The following is a 23477-nucleotide window of genomic DNA, read 5'->3' on the forward strand; positions in this document are numbered from 1 at the left end:
GGGTACTAGAAATGCGCTATGCTGTTGATACAGTTTTGGTGGGTGAGTGTATTAGTCCATTCTCACGTTGTTATAAGGAACTACTTGAGAGTGGGTAATTTATGAAGAAAAGAGATTTAATTGAGTCACAGTTCTGCAGGCTGTGCAGGAAGCATGGCTGGGGAGGCCTCAGGAAACTTAACAATCATGGCACAAGGCGAAGGTTAAGGAGGCACATTTTACATGGCCAGAGCAGGAAGGAGGAAGAGAGATGGGAGAGGTGCCACACACTTTCAAAGAACCAGATCTCCTGAGAACTCTGTCACGAGACAGCACTATGGGTATGGTGCTAAACCATTAGAAACCGCCTCTTTATCTAATCACCTACCACCAGGCCCCACCTGCAACTTTGGGAATTAAAATTCAACATGAGATTTGGGTGGGGACACAGAGCCAAACCATATCAGTAAGGAACTAGCATCATAGAAAAATTAGTGTTTTCCTTTTCCCTCTTTCCTTTTCCCTGTCTTTATAGACAATGATGGAAGAGTTAGAAATCCTTAAACAGCTTTATGTAGACAAATGGACACATAATTAGAAGAAGCTTAAAGCATTTTAGAACTCAGGATAATATCTCTGTTGAGATTCAGTTATTCTTTGATCTGCAGTAAATTTAAATGGTCGTGGTTGGTCTATAAATATAAATTTTTCTTTCACAGACAGTTTTAAAAGGGGAAAATTTAGACAGCTCTTGTAAAAATCTCACATTGTAGAGTAGGAAATTTCTTAAGTAACACTGTGCTAGGCTCTAATGACTCAAAGATGAACAAATCAAGTGTAGCCCTACCCTGCTGATGCGAACAGAAGAAATTACAGGTAAGTGTCTGGTCGTTACACAAGTGTGTATCATGATAGGGCATATATATGATGCCTGTGGGATCTGTAGGAGAGGCATCCAAGCAAGATTTGGAATTTGGGAATAATTGATGTCTATACTGGATGAAGGATGACCCAGGAAAGCAGGCAAATATGGGACAGTTTGGGGTGGTAAGAGTGGGTAAAAGAGCTATAAAGAGGGAACTGGGCATCGTAAAAGCTTAGAATCCATTTGAGATAATATGGCTTCTTTTGGAGAGTAAAAAGAACTGGGGAGGGGATGGAGTGGGGTCGGGGGAGGAGAAAGGAGTAAGAGATGTGGCTGGTGAGGTAGACAGAGGCCAGATGAGAAAGACGGTAAAATATTTTAAGCAGGGGAGTAAATGATCAGATTTGAGTTTTAGAAAATCTCTCATGGTGTTACGTGTAGACTTTTCACAATCACAACATTACCTGTTTTGTGTTGTATGTATCCCGTATAGACATAGGAAGCATTACTTTTATTTTTAGATACACTTGTTATTGAAGGTTAACGTACATATAGGAAAGTGCACGAATCATAAGGATATACAGCTTTCATGCATTTTCAAGTGAGTCCCCTGTGTAACTACCTACTCACGTCAAAAAGTAGAAGATTACTATCACCCCCAAATTCTTCCTTTGCCTTTTTTTCAGTTATTACCTGCCCCCAAAGGTGACCCATAGTCTGAATTCTAACACTGTTGAATAGTTTTGCCCGTTTTAGAACTTTATACAAATGGAATCAGGCAGTGTGTACTTTATGTGTGTTTGTATGATAGCTTTCACCAACTATTTGGGATATTCATCCTTGCTGCTGGATGTAGTAATAGTTTGTTTTTTGTCTCTGTCATTTTGGTATAGTATTTCATTGTTGCCTGTAGCACACTTTTTAAAATCGTACTGTTCATAGACATTTGGGATGTTCCCATTTTCAGCTATTACAAATAGTGCTGCTACAAACATTCTCATACATGTGTATGTGAGCAATTCTGTTGTGCATCTCTGTAGAAGTAGAAAGGTCATGGGTTATATGTATGATTTAGCTGTGATATTGCTATCAAACTTTTGCCAAACAGTTGTCCAGGTGGTTATATCAGTGACATTCTCAACATCAGTGTATGAAAGTTCTAGTTGTTTCTCATTCTTGCTCATAGTTGTATTGCCATAGTGGCAGATGAAAAATGATACCTCACTGCAGTTTTTGTTTGTACTTTCCTAATGAGTGATGTTGAGCATTTTTTCATGTTTTATTAGCCATTTGGATAGCCTCTTTGATGAAATGCCAGTTCAAATATTTTTGTCCATTAAAAAAATTTCTTTTTCTTACTGATTTTTATGGAGTTCTTTATATTTTCTAGATAGAAGTCCTTTGCGTGATATATTTGTTGTGGAATTCTTCCACACTATAGCTTGCTTTTAACTCTTATAATTTTTCCATCAGAAGCGTTTAATTTTAATGAACTCATTTATATATATTTTCTTTTAATGTTAGTGCTTTTTGTGTCTTAAGAATTTTTTGCCTGCTCCAAGATCATGAAGATATTCTCCTATGCTACCAAGAAGTTTTATTGTTTTACTTTTCACATTTAGATTTATAACTCCTTTGAATTGATTTTTGTGTATGGTGTGAGGTAAGGGTCAAAATGATTTTTATCTATGTACATATCTTGTTGACCCAGCATTATTTATTGAAAGGATTATTCCTTCTCCATTAAATTGCAGTGGCATCCTTTTCATAAAAATAAGTAATCATATGCTTATGAATCTCTGTCTGGATTCTGTATTTTGTCCTTATGATGCATTTGTCTAATAAAGTGCCTTACATAATCCCAGCACTTTGGGAGGCCAAGGTGGGTGGATCACTTGAGGTCAGGAGTTTGAGACCAGCCTGGCCAACATGGTGAAACCCCACCTCTACTAAAAATACAAAAATTAGCCAGGTGTGGTGGTTCACACCTGTAATCCCAGCTACTTGGGTGGCTGAGGCATGTGAATTGCTTGAACCCAGGAGGCAGAGGTTATAGTGAGCCAAGATTCCATCACTGCACTCCAGCCTGGGTGACAAGAGCAAGACTCCATCTTAAAAAAACAAAAACAAAAACAAAAAAGCATCTTACATTGATGTAATCCTGATATCAGGTAGTATAAGTTCTTCAGTTTTGTTTTTTGTCTTGATTTTCTTTTAGCCCATTTTTAGTGTTTGGCATTTACATACAGATTTTAGGATCATCCTGTCAGTTTCCACAAACAACCTGATAGATTTTGATCAGAACTTGCATTGACTCTGTAGATCAATTTGGGAGAGTTGACATTTTTGTAATATTGAGTCTTCTAATCAATGAACACAATATAGCTCTCCCTTTGTTGTCTTTAATTTCTCTAAGTAATGTTTGAAAGTTCTCTCTGTAGTAGTCTTGTACTTCTTTCATTAGATTTGTTCTTTTTATTGTTATTGCAAATGCCATCTTTTAAAATTTCACCTTGTAATTTTCTGTTTCTTGTGTATATAAATACATTTTTGTATCTTGACCTTGATTCCAGGGATTTTGCTGTATTCAGTTCTTAATCTTAATAACTTATTTGTAGAATTATTTGGATTTTCTATGTGCATAATCACTGTATGTGATGGATAAAGAGCTTTGTTTCTTTCTTGTCTGATTCTTATCTCTTTCACTTTTTTTATTGCCTCATTGCTCTATCTAGGACCTCAATTATAATTTTGAATAGAAATGGTGATAGTATGTACTTTGTCTTATTCCCAATTTCAGGGGGAAAGCATTCAATATTTAAAATATGGCTCTTGCTTAGAAGTGTTGAAACCTTTTTATCGATTAAGAAAATTCTCATTTCTAATTAATGGTTATTTTAATCATGAACATGTGTTGAGTTTTAGCAAATGATTTTCTGCATTTATTGAGATGATCATATGATTTGTTTCTCCTTTATTTTGTCAATATGGTAATCACATTTTTAAAAATGTTAGAACAGTTTTGCGTTTCTATCATAAATTCAGCTGATGTGCTATTATTTTAGTGTTTTGTTGGACTCAGTTTGGTGATATTTTGTTTAAGAATTTGTTTAGGAGAGAGATTGGTGTAAGTATCTGAATAGTGCCTCCCTTATCATTCTTGATATTTACGATCTGTGCCTTTCTTCCCCCCTTGCCTGGGGTTTATCAAATTTATTATTTTATCAGTGAACTTACTTTGACTTTTTTTTTTTGCTATTGTATGCTTATTTTCTAATTTATTAATTTCTGTTCATAGTTAGTACTTTCCTAATATTTTTGGCTTTGGGTTTTCTGTTTTTTCTAACTTTGTGAAAATGATACTTAGATTATTGATTTTCAACTTTTCTAACATATGCATTCAAAGCTCTGCATTTTCCTTAAGCATGGCTTTAATAGTATCCTCTTAAATTCTGTCACATTTTTTCTGCTCAAAATATTTAAAAATAGCCATGTGTTTTTTTCTTTGACCACAAGTTATTAGACATTTATTGCTTAATTTACAATGGTTTAGGATATTCTAAAAATCTTGTTGATTTCTAGCTTAATCCAGCTATTGTCAAAGAACATGCTATTAACATTTTAGTCTTTTGATATTTTTGAGACTATTCTTATGGCCTGGATATGATCATTTTTGCTGAGTGATAGACATGCACTTGAATAGAGTACACAACATATTCTGTAGTTGTAGTTGCAGAATTTGGTGCACATAGATTGAGTCAAATTCATTAATTGTATTGATCAAAGTTTCTATCTACAGTTTTTCAGTCTGCTTATTCTGTCAGTTATTGGGATGGATAAGCAAAATCTCTCACTGTGATGATGAATTTTTCTACTTTTCATTCTGTCAGTTTTTAAATATATATTTTGAGGATATGTTATTAAATACATACAAACTTATAATTGTTATAATTCCTTGGTGTATTGTACCCCTTTCCTCTCTGTACCTCTCATAATGGTTCTTGACTTACTGTTTACAGGTCTTATAGTAGTATATAGTATATACCAACTCTCCTTTGTTAGTTGGTTAGTGTTGCATGGTATATCTTTTTATATACTTTAAATTTCCTGACTCTATTTTTAATTGTTTGTTTTATAAGCCGCATATAGCTGGCTTTTGTTTACTTATCTCACCTGATAATCTTTGGAGCAGCTAATAGTTCATTTACATGTAAAGTACTTGATAATATAATTGAGTTTAAACTTCCCATTGTACTATTTGTTTTCTAACTGTCCTATCTGTTCTTTGTTCTTCTTTTCTTCTTTCTTGCTTTTAAAAAAATTAATAAAGCAATTTTAATTCAGTTTTCTTCTCTCTTTTCTTGATAGTTATACATTGTGTTTTACTCTTTTGGCTGTTATCCTAGAGATTATAGCATCTATTTTCACTTATGAATATACTTTAAATTAGTATTTTAATCCTTCCGTGATGATGTAGTGTTATTAGAATACTTTGACTCTATAAACCCCTTCCTCTTTTTGGAATGGTTGTATCATTTTAATTCCACACATGAATAAAATAACCTGATACATTATTATTGCTGTTTTATACAGTATTTATCTATATTTATCATTTATTTTCATTCCTTCATGTAAGTCTGTGTTTCCCTTTGGGATTATTTTCTTTTTGCTGAAAGAACTCCCTTTAGTATTTCTATTTTTACCTATTTGAAAGTATTTTGTCTTAATTTTTGAAGCATATTTTTGCTGCATGTGGAATTCTAGATTGACAGTTTCTTTCAGTACTTTAAAGGTATAATTTCATTGTCCTCTGTTTTCCATTATTTTTGTTGAAAAATCAGCTGTCAGTCTCACTTTAGTGCTTTAGAGGTGATGTGCCTTTTTCCTCTGTGTGTTAAAATTTTTTTCTTTGTCTTTGGTATTGAGGAGTTCTATTATGATGTGCTGAGGCACTTTTTCTTTACTATGTATCTTGTTTGAGGATCATAGAGGTTCTTGAATCAGTTTTAGAATATTCTTTAATTACAAATTTTTTTTTTTTGAGACAAAATCTTGCTCTGTGGCCCAGGCTGGAGTGAAGTGGTGTGATCTCAGCTCACTGCAACCTCTGCCTCCTGGGCTCAGGTGATCCTCCTTCCTCAGCCTTCTGAGTAGCTGGGACTGTCTACATGTGCCACCACACCTGGCTGATTTTTTTTATTTTCAGTAGAGATAAGATTTTACCATTTTGGCCAGGCTGATCTCAAACTCCTGACCTCAACTGATCCACCTGCCTCAGCCTACCAGAGTGCTGGGATTACAGGTGTGAGCCACCACCCCTGGCCAGTTTTAGAATATTCTTAGCAGCTGTCTCATCAAATAGTATTTCTTCTGGTCTGATCACTTTCCTCCCCTCCTAGAAGTACACTTTTATATCCTTTAGATCTTTCACCCTGTTCTATTTGACTCCTAAACTCTTTTTCCTATTTTCCATTGTATTTTTTCCTCTTTAGTTTGGAAATTTTCTAATGACATATGTTTCAATTCACTAATGTTCTCATCTTCTGTTCTTATTTTTATTTTATTTTGTTAGGGCTTTATGGAAGTATAACTTATACACCATAAAATTCAGCCATTGCAGGTGTAGCATTCAATGATGTTAGTTAAATTCACAGAGTTCTGCAACCAGAGAAAGAAAATCTTACCTTATTCTTTGTCTTTTCTGAAATTCTTATTTGGTAGATTAGTAGATACAAACAGCCCTGATAGAGCTATAATTATTTAATTACATTCAGGGAATATCAGGGAATACTAATGGCTACCTTATCTAAATGGTGAAAGTAGTTTCTAAATTATAAAGTACTATTAATATATACTTTTACTCATCCAAATAAAAAATTATACTTAATAACATATATATCTAAACCCTTGGTAAAAATAAAATGCTAAAATGCTATACAATGTAAGGTGTTATTACCATGTGCGTAGAGGTGGTTCCTGCTGGGTTTTTTTTTTCTTTCTTTTTTTAGAAATAGGGTCTCACTATGTTGTCCAAGTTGTTCTTGAACTGCTGGGCTCAAGTGATCCTCTTGCCTCAGCCTTCCAAAGTGATAGCATTAGAGGCCTGAGCCACTGTGCCTGGCTGAAGTCTATGTTTTTTTGATGGAGATATAAAAATAGGACTTTTTTTTTTTTTTAAGCAGTAAATCATGTAGGCTACTGGGTAAGTGAATATTGAGGTGCTAGTAGAACTCTGTACCATTGGTACTTACCTTACTGCCTTGGAACTCCTATATTTTGCATACATGCCTGTCCCCCCCTATGAATTACAAATTTTTTGAGGAAGGTGACAATGTCTTGCTCATTGTTAGTATCGTTGTATGGTACCTCGAACATGGGAAGTATTCAACAAATGTTTGCTAAGTGAATGAAGTTTTGCAGCTGACACTTTAAAAAAATGATAAGACATATTTTATTCAGTACTACTTCAGCAGGGGAGAGACCTCAGCGTTACCAGAGCTTAACTGAACTGAACAAAAGACAGGAGCCCTTTTAAATGCTGGGATATACTAAACAAAAGGTACTAAAAGACATTAAGGGTGATTTGTGTGTGTAGTTAGGCAATGTCGGTTAGTTAATTGGTGTTTATCTGGAGAAGCAATTGGTTCTTGTGTCTTTAGGACAGGAAATATAGCTTTGCAATTTGGGACAAGATGCCCACCAGTTAGGCTCTTGCCCTCCTACAAGAACTGGGCAACAGGAGAGGTATCTCTCTGGATGTTTACGTTTCAAAGAGGTGGCTCCCAGGGCCTTGAGGAGCTGTTTCTGGGTGGTAGAGGATTTACATCTCAAAGGTACAAGGAAAAGATTTACAGTTGCAAGCTTTCAAGAGTAAATGCTCTAGAAAAGGAAGGTCAGGGACCTATTATCAGGTGTTGGCTAGAATGAACAGAAAGTTATTTTGGCTTTAGAAATAATTTGAGAAAGCTCTGAGCTTTCTCAGCTAGGCATGTTCAGGAGGTGGTGTTGTCATCGTAGGAACATGGCCTTGAGCTGACAGAACCTGAGCTAGTGTTTGTTCAAATGTCTTAGCATGGAGGGTTGATGAAATGGGTTGTGCTGAAAGTTGCAGTTTGTATAGGCCAAAGTGGAGACCTAGTTGAAAAGAGGACTCAGAGGAGCCTGACTAAAGTTTGGTCAAGGAGAGGGTCTTTGTCAATAATGCAGGGCAAGGAAAGGTAATTTATGCATGGAAATTCAGGATGAAACCAGAAAGGGGGTGGAAATCAGGCATACCTATAAGAATTTAACGTCCAGCACTGGCCGAGAAAGAACTAGTGTTTAGTTAACCAGGTCTGTTATATCTGTTATTTCTACTTAATCGTTTCAATACACCTGTGAGGTCAGTACTGTCTGTATGTTACAATCAAGAGACAGAAGCACAGATATTTTAAATAACATGTTCAGGGTCATATAGTTAGTGATCAGTGGAGTTGGGATTCCAACTCAGATTGTTTTTTACTTCAAATGACTCTGATCATCAGTATTTATTTTAATATTGTTATATAGCAATTTGCTTTCCTCAGAAGTGATTTACCTTAATAACAGTTAAGATTGCTAAGCTGCTTACTAAGTGGCTGATCCTAAGAAGAACATTTAGCCGGGCTTAATAAACATTGAGGAGTGAGAACATAAGAATGTTAGTAGAGCTTTGCTTTCTTAGGGTGGAAATGCCCTCAGTTGTCACTTGAATTCCTGCTAACACCCCAATACATGTGGAAAGGTTACTCTTAATTATATATGATATATATAATGATCTATATATATAATGATCACCCTATAATGTTGGAGCTGGAAGGTCTTTAGCCATCAAGCCCAGAATCTTAATTTCTCAGATAAAAAAGCCATGACCCAGAAAGTTTAAGTGATTTACCCAAGTGATTTACTCAAGATCTCAGTCTGTGCATTAGAGAGAGCTGGGCTTGATTTAGCCAAAAATTATTGTGGCCCACTTTGGGGATTTACCCTCAGATGTTGTCATCACAAAATGTATCAAACGTGAAACTGCCACTTCGTTGCCAGTGCATTCTTTTAGCAAATAACCTTAAACGTTGGAATTGCCCTTATGGGGAGATGATGGTACCTCAGCAGTGCCCCTCAGAGCCCAATCAGGTGATTTTGCAGAGCTTTCTGTTTTAAACGCTTCTGTCTAAAGTGTTTTGTGTGATGCTATAGGTCAGGCAAAAATATAGTAACAGCAACATGACAACAACAACAAAACAACCAACGTGGATAAACAAACGAACCTTAAAAATTTTTTGTCACTACAATGTTTTAACAATTTCAAAGATTGACATAGACCTCTTCCCTTACTTATGTTAATACCTATTAGTTTATGTTGTTTTTAGTGTTAAACGGTAAAATGTTTATTCCCTTGTTATAGTCCATTACTGCTGTGCCTTAATTTCATCTTGACAGTTTTCCTCTGCCTTTTTGGCATCCCATTCATTCTGATTACACCAGTGAATCTGTTACCAGAAAGGGGTCCCAACCAGACCTCAAGAGAGGGTTCTTGGATCTTGTGCAAGAAAGAATTCAAGGTGAGTCCACAGAGTAAAGTGAAAACGAGTACTTTAAGAAAGTAAAGGAATTAAAGGGTGGCTATTTCATAGACAAACTAGGGCATTCTCAAAAGCAAGAGGAGAAACACGTCTGCCTTAGGTACAGTGCTTATTTCTATATAACAAAGGAAAAAGTCATGGGGAGATGTACTTTACTGCAAGGGTTTGTGACAAAGTATTGTTAATCTTTGTGTAACTACTTTGGAAAGAATCTGTATTATCTTTAAAGCAAAATATTATTATTATTATTATTATTATTATTTTTTTTTTTTTTGAGATGGAGTCCCACTCTGTTGCCCAGGCTAGAGTGCAATGGCATGATCTCAACTCACTGCAACCTCTGCCTCCTAGGTTGAAGCAATTCCTGCCTCAGCCTCCTGAGCAGCTGGGACTACAGGCATGTGCATTATTACGCCTGGCTAATTTTTATATTTTTAGTAGAAACGGGGTTTCACCATGTTGACCAGGCTAGTCTCAAACTCCTGAACTCAGGTGATCCACCTGCCTTGATCTCCCAAAGTGTTAAGATTCCAGGCATGAGCCACCGTGCCTGACTGCAAAACTTATTCTTAAACTAAGAATGCTTTTGTTCATAAGATATTGGGACATCAGCACATTTCCTGGGTCTGTTATTTCCTGGGTTTGTTATGTCCTGGGTCTATTCAGTAAACATTACTCACTTCTTCCCTTAACTGTAAATATCCTATGACTAAAAAGTCTAGCCTCCTGGGAATGCAGCACTGTAGGTCTCAGCCTCATTTTACCCAGCCCTATTTCAAGATGGAGTCACTCTGGTTTGAATGCCTCTGGCACATTTCCCACCTCCCATTTATAAGGGGAGCCTTAATCCTAAAGGTTGCAGAGGGATAGAAATTTATCTTCTGTAGCTTCTTCAGGCTGAACAGGGGCTATGATGTTCCTGCCTAACAATATTTAGGGTCTCTTGTATTTAGAGTTGGGAGGAGTTTAGTCAGAAAGTGTTAGTATGGTGAAGATCATTCAAAACTCTGAGTCCTGATGAAAGATGATACCTGGAAGATTAATAAGTATTTAAGAAAACACTGAATAAGCTTCTTCTAAATTATAGACAAAGAGTACCACAGCAATATATTCTAGAACTGTAAAGCGAAATCAGTAAAATTGTCTCAAATAAACTAAATAAGACAGCTCTCTATGAACTGGGGAATTGTGGGAACCAAGGTGATATGGGGTTGCTAGCTGATTTCATTATGTGTCCAGAATTAGAATATTAATTCAGATTTTTATGTTACTTATGCCACTTGTTTCTTTTGAGCAGCAACCAGAGATCACTGGTTGGTTCACAGGAATAAGCAGGGTCAGTCTAAATTGCAGAAAAAACTCAAAAACAATGGACCAGACTAGAGTCTAACAACAGGTGTTCCATATTTTGTGAAACGTAATTTTTCTATCTCCAGTCCCTATTTTTATTAAAACAAACCATGGTAGGACTGATTTGTTTGCAAAATAAATTTTAGTCTTATTGTATGTGGCCTGGTTGTTTGTATAAAGTGAAGCAAGAATAATAATTTGCCATATAGTGTCTTTTGACTTTGATGGAACTGTGTTCTATAATCTAATCTTAGGTTAGACTTTTTAAAGCCTTGAGACCAGTCATGGATTTATATGTGCAAATATGAGTTGGGTAAGTTTCTCTCCTCTGGGGGGTCCCAAGATATTTGGGGCTCCAGGGCCTGTCAGAAAGTGACATTCTTTACCTACCACAGGTCAGGAGCCCTGTACAAGGCTCAAGAGTCCTGTACAAGGCTCAAGATATGAGGTCAGTTTTCTTAGGGGCTTTAATTGGCTCTATAAATGAATTTTGATTCCTTAAAGCAGTCTATTTACATTTGAAAGCATGTCAGTCATTCCAGTCAAAGCCTTGGCAAAATAACTAGTGTCTCCAATTGTGTCTTGTCACAAAGGAAAAAGTCTTACTGGACTTATGTAAATAGCTATATCACTGTAAGTTAAAAATACTCACAAATAGTTTCCAAATTTGGGAGAAATCAGGTAGAGAGAACGAAACGTGCTCTAAATTTTGTTTACAGTAGTATATTATACTCAATTGTTAAAAGCTGTAAATAGCTCAAAATAAAAGTTTTCTTGACTCTGAAAAACAAAACAGAAAGGCAAAAAGTCATAAATAGATTATTTTGGTCTTTTATTAGTTGTCTATGCAATTCCTGTTTTTCTCAATATTTATGAATACATTAGTTTTCCAAGTGTCTTGGAAGTTTTCTTCTATTTTAATGGCATACATTTCAAAGCTGTCAAAGTCCTGCTTTATAAGAGTACTTGTCAGAGTCCTATAGCTGATTATAAACTGCCTTTTGAAGAGAATCAAAACAAGACAATTGCTTGTGGATGACAAAAAGTCTTAGGGCAGCTATAGTCAGACACAATTGACAAGGAAATTTGGTACCCTTGTGGCACACAATAATTTAAGATAACAATTATAACTATTAATGATAACATATACTAAGTTATACAAGAATTATTGTAGTTGTGCATAATTTGGAACACATACCAATGACACATATAAATAACCCAAAGAATGTCCGATGCCATTTTGTATTTGACAATACTTTGTATATGATTTTAGTATGTCAAATAAGTCAAATATGCCATTATTTAACTTCAGGGGACCTCATATCTAAAAGGATTATCAAGTCAGGAAAGACTTAATTTATAATTTGATTTTGGAAAGTTTGTTAAATAGCAAAGGTGTAAAACACGTTATGTTATAAAATAGAATCTCAGGTCACCGTAAGTCATTTATTTAGCCAAAATGATAACTTAAAGATTTAAAAAAGGCAGAAACTTTTTTACCCATTGATAGAGGGAAGAGTTAGCTTTCCAAATAATGTCTCTTTTCTCGCCTTTCTTTTTTTTCTTTATTCAAAAGGCAAAAATATTTTATATTTAAATATTACATGAAAATCTTGTTCAAAAGAGAAAGCCAAATTTCGCTTTTGTGTTCATGTACTATTAATGTCAAATCCAATTTTTAATAAAATCATACGGACCAAACCTACTCACTCCGAATCAGTTTGACTGTAAAGTAAGATTCTCATAAACCTTTTATAATCCTTTACATTTTTTGTTGATGGAAAGATGGCTGCCTTTGCCTTTGCCAGTGTAGTGAGAGCAGCTTCAGGAATCTTATAGCCCCGAATGTTTTGGCATCTTCAGCCTACCAAAATTGTGTCAAGAATGCCTCTCTTATTTCTGCATTGTCTACTGGACGTTTTAGTCATATTCAGACACCAGTTGTTTCCTCCACTCCCAGACTTACCACATCTGTCAGAAACCTGACATGTGGGCATCCTGCAGTGATCTTTAATAGAGCGGCCCCTTTGCTTCCAAGTGTCCTGAAGCTGCCAGTCAGATCTCTAACATTCGTCTGTACACAAAAAGGCAAGGGAAAGACTGTGAAAGCTGTCATCTATAGGTTTCTTCGACTTCATTCTGGCCTTTGGTTGAAGAGAAAGGCTGGTTATAAGAAAAAATTATAGAAAAAGACACTTGCAAGAAAAAAAAGCGATTGAGGGAATCTGTGTTCTGCAGTAAAACCCAGAGTAAACTCTTACATAAAATGATGACTTCCTTCTGGAAGAGACGAAAAACTGGTATGATGATGATCCTTATCAAAGTATTATGATTGAACAAACCTGAAAGTATAGATCAGAAATTTCACTTGTTTCTCAGCTATTGAATATGTATCTTTGTGTACATGATATCTTCGCAAAAATGGGTAAATATAAAACTTCATGTAAATTGTACCAACGAATAGGTAAACATACAGTGCCAATGTTAAACTTATAAAAGTTTTAAAACTTAAACAATTTTTTGCTGAAGAGTAGGTCAGTGCTCTAATCTAACCCTGTTGTGCGTTTTTCCAATATTCAATTTATGGAAAAACTAAACAATATCCTTTTAATTTTAGTCACTTTGTTCACACACAGAATTTCTTTTACAAGATTAATTTTTTTACAAACCTTCCACCATTTGCTCAAATTTTTAGCTTTATTCTATCTAACTTAAAATAATTATTCAGCCCTCTTTTCTTTTCTTTTCTTCTTCTTCTTTTTTTTTTTTTTTTTTGACAGAGTTCTGCTCTGTCTCCCAGGCTGGAGTGTGATGGTGCAGTCTTGGCTCACTGCAACCTCCACCTCCTGGGTTCAAACAATTCTCGTGCCTCAACCTCCCAAGCACCTGGGATTACAGGCACACACCACCACACATGGCTAATTTTTGTATTTTTAGTAGAGATGGAGTTTCACCATGTTGTTCAGGCTGGTCTTGAACTCCTGACCTCAGGTGATCCGCCTGCCTTGGCTTCCCAAAGTGCTGAGATTACAGGCATGAGCCACCACACCTGCACCCCCCTTTATTTTTTTTGAGATAGAATCTCGTTCTGTTGCCCTGGCTGGAGTGCAGTGGTGCAATCTCAGCTCACTGCAATTGCCGGCTCTTGAGTTCAAGTGATTCTCCTACCTCAGCCTTCCAAAGTGCTGAGATTACAGGTGTGAGCCACTGTACCCAGCCACTTATTTTTCTTTAAGTCAGTTAACCAGAGCTCTTTCATATGTAAACATCACACACATAACACATATAAATACACAGATGGAAGAAGATCTAATAGTTATAATTTTTTTTATTTGCCAGTTTTAAGTTTCTTAATTGGATTACTGGCTTCAGGCTGAAGCCCTTCAAGGAACAGGACCAGAAAGGCATGCAATTTCTAGGGCCTAATAAGCAGGCACAGTTGGAAGTCAAAACAGATCCTCCAAAATTAAAAGTCCCATTTTTATACTGGATCCTTGATCCCCAAAAAGAGAGAATTAGCCCATCCCCTATGGGAGTCTTATCTCTCAGTAGGGCTGGGGACATTTCCATACCTTCCAGGTGGTCAAGAACATGCTTCTCTGATCCCAGTGTGCCAAGTGCAGAGTATTCCTCCCTCATAGCTGCCATTAGCTATCCCTAAAAGTATATGTCCTACCTGGTTATTAGACACCAAGGCTAAAACTCTCAAAATGCAAGTGATTTTGACCATTCGTTTAACCAGTTTTCACAGACAGAGAGACCAGAAGCCTGAGTGGTAGGAAATTCTTACCTTTTTGCCAGTGTGATAGGTTTCTGAGTTACCTTTCTCTGAGTGGCTTCGATAGTCTTGCTTGTTGCCCCATAGCTGTGGGGTCCAAGCCACGTTACAAAAGAAAATCATCTTTTTCCATTTCATGGACGCGTAGGCAAAGCCTCTCAGTTTTGCAAGATTCCACCCAACAGGCTCTGTGGGGGAAACAAATGAACATTTTCCATTTTGTCCGGAGCAAAATACACATGACAAACATAGATACCAGTCACCCCAGTCAGCACCCAGCATCAACCTGGCAAGGCTCAAACTTTCCCCTGTTGGCCCCTGTCAACCCCTGTCATCTTTGATCCACTTAAAGTGGGGTGGAATGACCTCTAACCAGGAGTTTCAACATGTGGTCTCTGAGCAAGATAGAGAAGCGGACAGTTGCCCTGCATGACAGAAAAGATAGTAAAGAGAAAGGAGAGAAAGAGAGAGAGGAAAGGGAAGGGCGAAAAGCATTGCCTGTGGTGGGGCAGGGAGGCAAGGAGCTCAGGGAGGCCAGGGAAAGACCCACCCAGTGCAGCAACACTGAATCAGAAGTCTAGGCAGCTGCTTGTCAATTGTGATCTTCTCCAGCAGGCCCATCAGCTCTCACATTTCCCCCTTTGTGGGAGAGAAAGCTTCCCAGTGTCCGACAATCCTGTACATGCCTAATCCTGTCACCCACAGCCATCAGCAAAGAGTTCAAGGCAGATTAATCCAAAGAGAAAAGCGGTCAACATCCCATAGTGTCAAATCCATTTTTGACCAAAAGAGGCCTTACTGAGAGGATTCTCTAACCCCTTATGTCTCAGGAGGGATGCTAACCCTTCTGAGCTGGGCCTTTAACCCAACTTTGTCCTTCACCTGGGATGAAATGTATCCTACCACTTATCCAAAGTCAGCCAATTGGTGCTGTGCAGACGATTTTCCTTTGGTTAAGTGGGGGTCTCTCCAGTATCATCCCTTCATGGCTCATCACAGAATATGTTACTGAAAAGGGGGTCCCAGTCCAGACCCCAAGAGAGGGTTCTCGGATCTTGCGCAGGAAAGAATTGGAGGCGAGTCCACGGAATAAAGTGAAAGCAAGTTCATTAAGAAAGTAAAGGAATAAAAGGGTGACTACTCCGTAGAGAGACCAGGGCATTCCCAAGAGCAAGAGGAGGAACACATCTGCCTTAGTTAGGTACAATGCTCGTTTATATATAAGATAACAAAGCAAAAAGTCATGGGGAGATGTGCTCTACTACAAGGACTTGTGACAAAGGATTGTTAATCTCTGTGTAACTACTTTCACAAGAATATTATTTTTAAAGCAAAACTTATTCTTTTTTCTTTTTGAGACAGAGTCTTATTGCAAAACTTATTCTTAAACTAAGACTGCTTTTGTTCGTAAGACAGGACATCAGGACATTTCTTGGGTCTGTTATTTCCTAGGTTTGTTAGGTCCTGGGTCTGTTCAATAAACATTATTAACTTCTTCACTTAACTGTTAATATCCTGTGACTAAGAATGCCTAGTCTCCTAGGAATGCAGCCAGTAGGTCTCACAGCGTCATTTTACCCATCCCCTGTGCAAGATGGAGTCACTGTAGTTTGAACACCTCTGACAGATCTCTTGGTGTGGAAACTGTGTGGCGTTTCATTCCATTCAGTCACACAGTGGACAGGTGAGTTAGTAGTAAATATGTAGAACAAAGGGATTAGTACCGCCCTGGGTGTATGTGTATGGTGGGGGGTGGGGGTGGGGTGTCACTTGTTACTGACTATGGAGCAGGAAGTAAGTAGGATAGCACTGGGTGAGGATGGGATTTTGGGGCTGTCAGGGTACTTACCACAGAAGTCAAAGGCATGTGGGGGACAGAGTGGAGGAAGAGTCCAGTGTTTTATATTAATGAGTCATGGAATAGGCAATGTGAAGCCTCTGGCTTATAAGTCACGGCCACTTAAAGAAAGGAAATCTCTCCTCAGAAGAGCAAAGTAGACAATCAGGAGAGATTAGCCATACTGTTAAAGAATATTAAGGGATGGGAATGAGGAACATGGGAAGGCATAGATGCCCCTTCTCTGCATTCCTTAGCACCCTGTGGGTCCTGCTCACGCAGCATTGACCATCAAGTGTGGTTAGGCTGAGTTCCTTATTGGGCTCCCCCTCTAGAATGTACACTTCTTGAAGGTGAGGCCATCGCCAGCACCTAGCCCAGGGCTTATGCTGTACTAAACATTCAGTAGGCATTTGTTTAATGAATGAATATACGTGGTAGATGGGCAGGGGGAGAAACAAAGCATCCATGAGCACAGATGTTGGAAAGTAGAGAGAAAGCTTTGCTAATGATTTTATTTTTATCTTTTTATTATGGAAAAAGTTTAAGCATATTCAAAAGTAGAGAAAATGGTATAATGAATCCCTTTTTACTTATCATTCAGCCTCAACAGTGATCAACACATGGCCAATCTTGCTTCATTTATCTGCCCCCCTCCCCACTGGATTATTTTGAAACAAAGCCCAGATGTCATATTATTTCATCTGTGAAACCCCAGTATGTATCTTCAAAAAATTGAAGAGACTTGCCTTTAAATAATATGAACAGAATGTCATTATCACACCAGAAAACAATTGCAGAGTAATTCCTTACTGTCATGAAATATTGGTATTCAAATTTCCCTTATTGTCCTGTAAATTCCCCCATTCCCCATTGGTCAGTTAGAATTAGAATCCAAACAAGGACTACTCATGTATTTAACTAATAAATCTCTTAGGCTTCTTTTAGTCTATAGCAAGCTTGTCTAACCTGTGGCCTGTGGGCCACATGCTGCCAGGACAGCTTTGAATGTGGTTCAACACAAATTCATAAACTTTCTGAAAACATTATGAGATTTCAAAATTTAAATTTAAATTAAATTTAATTTTTTGTAGCTCTTTGGGTATCATTAGCATTAGTGTATTTTATGTGTTGCCCAAGACAATTCTCCTTACAATGTGGCACAGGAAACTGAAAGATTGGGCATCCTTGGTCTGTGGGTTCACCCTTCTTTTTTTCCTTGCAATTTATTCATTGAAGAAACTGGATCCTTTGTCCTGTAGAATTTCCCACAGTCAGAATTTTAACTAACTACATCCCCATGTACTTTAATTCATTTTTCTGTCCGCTGTATTTGCTATGAACAGGTAATAAGAACCTGAGGTTTGATCGTATTTTCAGATTTTTGGCAAGAAGGCCTATGAAGGTGGGGGTGCTGTACCCTTCCTGCTTAATGGCATCAGGAGGCACCTGTTGCCTTGTCCCTCCCTTTGTTGTGTGAAGCCCCATCAGTGAGCACAGGTGTTGTAAGCCTGACCTGTGTGTCATCCGCCTCCTTATCTGCTTTTTGCTTTGCGATTTTGGCAGCCATTGGTAATTAATTTCTAGGTTAGGGGTTAGTAAACTTTTTATGTAAAGGGCCAGATAGTAAATAGTTTTGGCTTTGAGGGTCAATATGGTCTCTGTCATTGTAGTAGGAATGCAGCCTTGGACAGTATGTGCATGAATGGGCACAACTGCGTGCCTATAAAACATTTACCAGATTAGATTTGACTTACTGGGAGTTATCTGCGAACTCCTGATCTAGATTATTTTACTGAGGATTACAAAATAATACAGTTCCATCATCATTGGTTGAAATGCTTCTATAAAGAATTTTACCTCATCAATTATTTGGTTACTTTAAAGGCATAACAGAAAGGAAGCTGCATATAAAGAAAAGGCAGAATAAATTCTTGTGTCTTTCCCTTGGTTATTTGGTTTCAGAGTGGGTTATTTTCCTCACATCTTCCAAAGGAGTTCATTTTGTTTTTAAAGTATCATTATGAAATCATGGCTTTTTGACATACTTGGTGTTTCAGTCTTTCTAGACTTAGGTCCTGTGGGTACACAGGAGGAGCCCCATGGCTGGTGTTGGTTAACAGTTGCACTGCAACCACAGGGCCTTTGATGCGTTATGTGCTGCATGGCAGAATGGTTTCCATGTCTCAGTTGTACTGTTACTGTAAATTCTATGAGTGGTCTCTGTCTGCAGCTTTACGATCCATGATGGTGCCATTTTAAATAAGTTTTATTAGGCTAGGTGCAGTGTGGCTCACATCTGTAATCGCAGCACTTTGGGAGGTTGAGGTGGGAGGACTGCTTGAGGCCAGGAGTTCAAGACCAGCCTGGGCAACATAGCAAGATCTTATCTCTGTGCCCTCCCCATTTTCATACCTTTATTAGGTATGAAAATATATTGTTTTCAAATTCAGAAATTTGATTCTTTCTAACAGTTCTACATAACATTTAAAATTTCCATGGGCTAAAACTTTATTTTGCTCCCACATTTGAGTGAGAACATGCAGTACTTCTCTTTCTGTGCCTGGCTTATTTCACTTCACATAATGTCCTTCAGACTTATTCATATTGCTGCAGATGACAAGATTTCATTCTTTCTTAGGGCTGAATAGTATTTCATTGTGTATACCTACCACATTTTTAAATCCATTCATCTGTTGATGGCCACTTGATTCCAAATATTAGCTATTGTAATAGTGACCAGCTATCTGTTTTTATCTTCTGCTGCATACTCTCTCTGCTTTGGCCTAATATATCCTGACTGTTCTTTGCTTTTTTTTTTTTTTTTTTTTTTGAGGTGGAGTCTTGCTCTTGTCATCCAGGCTGAAGTGCAATGGTGTGATCTACGCTCACTGCAACCTCCACCTCCCGGGCCAGCAGTTCTCCTGCCTCAGCCTCCCTACTAGCTGGGATTACAGATGCATGCCACCACACCCGGCTACTTTTTGTATTTTCAGTAGAGACGGGCATTCACTGTGTTGGCCAGGTTGGTCTCAAACTCCTGACCTCAGGTGATCCACCCGTCTTGGCCTCCCAGAGTGCTAGGATCACCTGCGTGAGCCACTGCTCCCAGCCTGTCCTTTGCATTAGACTACTCTATAATGTTCTTTCTCTGCTTAATGTATCTTGGCTCACTACAAAAGTTTCCTAAGTTTCACTTCTTTCCATGGAGGTTTTCCAGACTAATTATGACCACCTTCAAGGATACCAACGGCTGAGCTCTTTTTCTCTCCACCACAAATATAGGAAGAATTTATTTATAATTTAAAAGCTTCCCCAAATTCATCATTTCCTGGGCTGATATGAAAGGAAGCCATGCTCTACTTTCTTCCTGCTCTATAGTCAGTAACAAGCACTACCCCCTGCCCCCACCATACACACACACCCAGGGCAGTACTAATCCCTTTGTTCTACATCTTCACTAGTAACTCACCTGTCCACTGTGTGACTGGAATGAAATGTCACACAGTTTCCACACCAAGGGATCTGTCAGAGGTGTTCAAACTAGAGAGACTCCATCTTGCATAGGGGCCTTTTAGGAATAGAGTATTTAGAATGTCTGTCACACGACAAAACAATCTTAGTATACAATAAATATAAAACTATCTTTCCTAGCAATCTTCTTTTTATGTAAGTATCATTTTATCTCATTTAAAAAACACTACAGGCTTTTACTTTATCCTAATCTTCACAGTTGAATATATGTCAATCAATAATGCCACATTATGTAGCTGTGTTGCAAAGTGACACATTCATTAAGATTGATTCTAAAAGGCCTATTGAGAAAAGCCACTGAGGGCAAATAAATTCAATAAAATTTAATCTATAGAGTTCTTTTTTTCTTGTCAAGCTTGGATCAAGGCATATATTAAATGTGGTAGAATATAGAATGTTTTTATTTCCTTTTAAAACCTTTTGCCCATTATTAATTGAGGCATTTCATTAATTGGATTGGTGACATTTTTGCTGAGTCCAAGTACAACTGGACCTTGGTAAACAGAAATCTACTTCATCTCATGAGATGTTGTAGCCATTTTTATTAATGCTGAAAAAGAGATGGTGTATTCTTTAGAATTACAGAAAGTGAGCAAAACGTTTTGGATTGTGACTTTGTTTTTATTTTAGGATAATATTATAAAAATAATACCTTTCTAGCTTTAACTGTATTTATAATTTTTAGAACATTGTGAATATTGAAATATTGTAGTGATAACTATTTTGCTTAGTATGTAAAGAAACATTTGTAGAAAATTTAAACGCCTTATACTTCTTCAGGTACATACCTGAACATTTACAGAGAAACAATCCTATGGGAATTTTATTCTCTGAATTGTATTAATAGATACTTTCGGTGAGCCTAAACCTGAAGCTGATTGTGGACAAATATTTATCAAATTGGAGATTTTAAATGATAAAGACAAATAATGGAATTCTTTTATTTTTTCAACATGTATTGAGAGCTTCCTAGATGCTATAAGTCTTTAATGTGTTTTTTAATGTTTATGGATTTTTTGGGAAGTTCAGCTGATTTGATATTTTCATGGACATTTTAGATTGTTAAATTTATAATCTGTTGGGAGGCCGAGGCAGGCGGATCATGAGATCAAGAGATCGAGACCATCCTGGCCAACATGGTGAAATCCTGTCTCTACTAAAAATACAAAAATTAGCTGGGTGTGGTGGTGCATGCCTGTCGTCCTTGCTACTTGGGAGCCTGAGGCAGGAGAGTTGCCTGAACCTGGGAGGCGGAGGTTGCAGTGAGCCAAGATTGCTCCACTGCACTCCAACCTGGCGACAGAGCAAGACTTCATCTCAAAATAATAATAATAGTAATAATAATAATATAAAATCTATAATCTGAAAATCTACATTATAAAATGTGTCACATTCAAGAATATTTATCAAGACAAAGTGCTGACTTCACCACATTCAGAAGGGTGTGGTATACCATTCATGGATAGGACGAGATGGGAGGAGTCTTGGAAACATTTCAATATATTTATATGGCAGGTATTTATTGAGTATCTACTCTGTGCTAGCTTATGATAGGTGCTTGTGCTAGAATGGTAAGCAACATATTAGTGGTTCTTGTATTCTTACAATTTACATTGTAGTAGTAGAAATTTAGAACAGACAAATTAGTTAAATTGGGCTTCTTGAAGTTTGTTGAAGGAAGTAAACAGAGTGCCATAATAGAAAACAAGGGGTAAGTGATTATGAAAACAAGTAATTGGGGAGGACCTCCTTGAGGACTTTATATTGAGATCTGCTGTGGTTTTGGATATTTGTTACTTCCAGACCTCATGTTGAAATTTGACCAGATCTCTCATGAATAGATTAATGCTCTTCTTTGGAGGTGAATGAATTCTTACTCTGTTAGTTCCCTTGATAACTAATTGTTACAAAGAGCCTGGCATCTCCCCTCTCTCTTGCTTCCTGTCTTGCCATGTGATATCTGCACATATCAGCTCCCTTTCATTTCTTCCCATGGTTAGAAGCAGCCTGAGAGCCTCATCAGATGCAGGTGTCCAGTCCTGAACTTGCCAACCAGTCAGAATTTTGAATCAAATAAACCTCTTTTCTTTATGATTTACCCAGCGTCAAGGTATTCCTTTATAGCAACACAAAACAGACTAAGGCAAGATCTCTAAGAAGGAATGAGATTAGTATGACATTTCACATTGAGCAAACAGCCTAAAACATGAAAGACTTTGGACTGTTCATGGAACTTAACAAAGGCCAGTGTGCCAAGAAAACAATATGTTCAAGACAGGGTTGGAGGGAAGGCAGAGGCCAGATCATACAGTACCTTGCTGCGTAGAGTTTGGATTTTAATCTCTATGTAATGAAAAACAATTTAAGTGTAATAAACAGATGGTAGATATAATCTCATTTACATTTTTAGAAGCTTACTTTGGTTGTTGCAATGAAAATAATTTATAACAGGGCAAGATTAGAAGCATGAAGATAAATTAGAAGGTTCTGCAATGAACAGGGTCAAAGCCTGGATTAGGATGTTCATGATGAAGATGGAATGATATTGGAAGATTGGAAACATACTTCGGTTTAATTGACTGACTTGCCAGTGGATTGGACATGAGGAGTAAGGTATAATGTAGAATCAAAGGTGACTCCTAGTTTTTAAAAAACTAAGAGAATGGTGGTGCCATTTATTAAAATGGGGAAAACTGCAGGAAACAATTGGGTGGTAGTGAGAGGTGAGGATTGAAATTTGTCTTAGACCTGTTAAATTTGAAATGTTTGTGTTAATACAAGTGGAGGTGCTGTAAGCACTCTGGAACTCAGAGGGAAGGGATAGGCTGCAGACACAAATTGGGGGGCAGTCATCATGTCATGGTATTCAAAGCTACTAGAGGAGATGGAACAATCCAAGGGAAAGAGTGCAAGCAAGGGCTACGGAGTTCTAACATCTAGAGATTTGATAGAAGAGGAGCTAGAAGAAAAGATTGAGAATAGTGATCAGTGATCAGTGAACTAGGAGGAAAACTGGAAGACTGTGATATCATGGAACTATGAGAATAGATAGTTTCAAGAGTAAGGGTATAGTCACTGGGAAGAAGGTGAAGAACAAATGAGACAAGGTAAAGGCAGGAAAGGATCCATTTGCCTTTACAATCAGCCTCTGCTTTCAGGAACCTTGTCTTGATTGTCTTTGAATCCCCAGCATCTTGCACATGGTATGACACTTAAAAGATATTAAGTAAATGCTTGCTGAATTATTAAATGAAAGTGATAATATATCAAAAGAGGGCTACATCATGAGTCCATCAAGAATTAAAATCTATCTTGGCCAGGTACAGTGGCTCATGCCTGTAGTCCCAGCACACTGGGAGGCCAAGGCAGGAGGATTGCTTGAGGCCAGGAATTTGAGACCAGTCTGGGCAATATACCAAGACCCCATCTCTACAAAAAACAAACAAATCAAAAACCAAACCCAGCTGTTACTCTTTTAAGTGAGTTCTATAGCAGTTGAAGATGACTTTTCTGTCAATCACAAATGTATTGATG

The 23477-nt window shown here is 37.5% G+C and overlaps 1 protein-coding gene and 1 pseudogene across 3 annotated transcripts in view; both read left to right on the forward strand.

The window, feature by feature from the left end:
- The window catches only part of RNF182 (ring finger protein 182), a 56265-nt gene that overhangs the window by 12817 nt on the left and 19971 nt on the right, over positions 1 to 23477 (forward strand). Inside the window, exon 2 of one of the 3 annotated variants that reach the window (XM_011967914.1) lies at positions 9302 to 9423. The exons of the other annotated variants lie outside the window; for them this stretch is intronic. The gene's annotated coding sequence lies outside the window, so the exon portion shown is untranslated. The remainder of the gene's footprint in view (positions 1 to 9301; positions 9424 to 23477) is intronic. 3 annotated transcript variants of the gene reach the window in all.
- Positions 12580 to 13126, forward strand: LOC105530410 (annotated as a pseudogene).

This window comes from Mandrillus leucophaeus, unplaced genomic scaffold (genome assembly GCF_000951045.1).
Source record: "Mandrillus leucophaeus isolate KB7577 unplaced genomic scaffold, Mleu.le_1.0 Scaffold82, whole genome shotgun sequence".
Lineage (NCBI taxonomy): Eukaryota > Metazoa > Chordata > Mammalia > Primates > Cercopithecidae > Mandrillus > Mandrillus leucophaeus.